At 43.0% G+C, this 1,848-nt stretch overlaps 1 protein-coding gene across 4 annotated transcripts in view; it reads right to left on the reverse strand.

Moving 5' to 3' along the window:
* PSMD9 (proteasome 26S subunit, non-ATPase 9) overlaps positions 1 to 1,848 on the reverse strand; it is a 21,092-nt gene that overhangs the window by 2,576 nt on the left and 16,668 nt on the right. The window lies entirely within an intron of this gene.

Genomic DNA, 1,848 nt, shown 5'->3' on the forward strand with positions numbered 1-1,848 from the left:
GGCTCAGGAAATCCACTCACCTCAGCCTCCCAAAGGTGTGGGATTACAGGCTGAGCCACCGAGCCCGGCTCCAAATTCTTTAAAAGGTACATACAAGGTACATTTGACAAAAGTACAACATGACATACAAATGAAGCGTTAATTCCAGGACTGTTTACAAATTCAAAAACCAAAAACACGAGAAACATCCATCCATAGGCATTATTCAAAAATAGAACAGCAAATGACGTGCTTTAATAAAAAACAAAACCCCAGCAAAGTATAAACCTCTTTGATCATATTTTCTTTTTTTATTCTTTTGATTTGGAATATCACTCTGTCGCCCAGGCTGGAGTACAGTGGCACACTCACAGCCACCATAGCCTCGACCTGCTGGACTCAGGCGATCCCTCTGTCTCAGCCTTCCAAGCAGCTGGAACTACAGGCACAAGCCACCATGCCCGGCTAACTTTATTTATTTATTGTAGAGATGAGGTCTCAAGTTGCCCAAGCTGGTCTCGAATTCATGGGCTCAGGCAATCCTCTCACTTTGGCCTCCCAAGGTTGGGATTATAGGCGTGAGCCACTGCATCTGGCCCATATTTCCTAAAAAAACATGTGTTGCTTTGTACTTACAAAGTGTTCCAGAAGAATATACCAAAAAAAATTTAAGGACTCATCGTCTAGAATAAGAAAAAAAGGAAGATGTTTATTTTTATATATTTCTAGATCATTAATTTTCTAACCATGTGTCTGTAATACTTTCTGTAATTAAAAAATTAGGCCAGGCTCGATGGCTCAGCCTGTAATCCCAGCACTTTGGGAGGCCGAGGTGAGTGGATTGCCTGAGCTTGTGGGTTCAAGACCCACCTGGGCAACTTGGCAAGACCTCGTTTCTACAATAAATCAAAAATTAACCGGGCATAGTAGCGTGTGTCTGTAGTTCCGGCTACTTGGAAGGCTGAGGCAGAAGGATCACTGGAGCCCAGCAGGTTGAGGCTGTGGTGGCGGGGAGTGTGCCACTGTACTCTAATCTGGGCAACAGAGTGAGACTCCAGCTCAAAAAAAAAAATTTAAAGTGGGGGAGCACACACTGAAGAAAATTACGAATTCAAACAATATGCCATCAAAATCCAAAACTTTTATGCATCAAAGGACACCATTAACAGAGTGAAAAGGCAAACTGCACAATGGGAGAAAATATCTATAAGTCATATATCTAATAAGAGGTTAATATTCAGAATATATAAAGAACTCTTACACCTCAACAAAAAAAAAACCAATAACTTGATAAGAAAATGAGCAAAGGACCTGAATAGACATTTCTCCAAAGACAGAAGTGATCAAAAAGCATACAAAAAGATGCTCCGCAGCACTAATCATTGCAGAAATAGAAATCAAAATAACAATGAGATGCCACTACACACGGTCAGGATGGCTGTGATCAAAGACAGAAAACAGCCAAGTGTTGACAAGGATGTGGGGAAGCTTAATCCCCTGGCATTGCTGGTGGGGCTGGAAATGGCGCAGCAGCTGTGGAAAACAGTATGATGGGGCCTGCAACACTTTAACAAAAACGTGGAAGCAATGTGTGTGGATAAATGTAATATGATCTATACTTACAATAGAATATTATTCAACCTTTAAAAGGAAGGACTTTGGGAGACCGAGGCAAGAGGACTGCCTGAGCCCAGGGATTTGGGACCAGCCAGGGCAACTTGGTGAGACCTCGTCTCTACAATAAATCAAAAAATTAGCTGGGCGTGGTAGTGTGCTCCTGTAGTTCTAGCTACATGGAAGGATCACCTGAGCTCAGTAGGTCGACCCTGGTGTGGCTGGGGGGGCTCACTCAGTCACCGCACTCCAGCC

This window comes from Carlito syrichta, unplaced genomic scaffold, assembly GCF_000164805.1.
Source record: "Carlito syrichta isolate Samal-C Ts95f unplaced genomic scaffold, Tarsius_syrichta-2.0.1 Scaffold304341, whole genome shotgun sequence".
Taxonomy (NCBI): domain Eukaryota; kingdom Metazoa; phylum Chordata; class Mammalia; order Primates; family Tarsiidae; genus Carlito; species Carlito syrichta.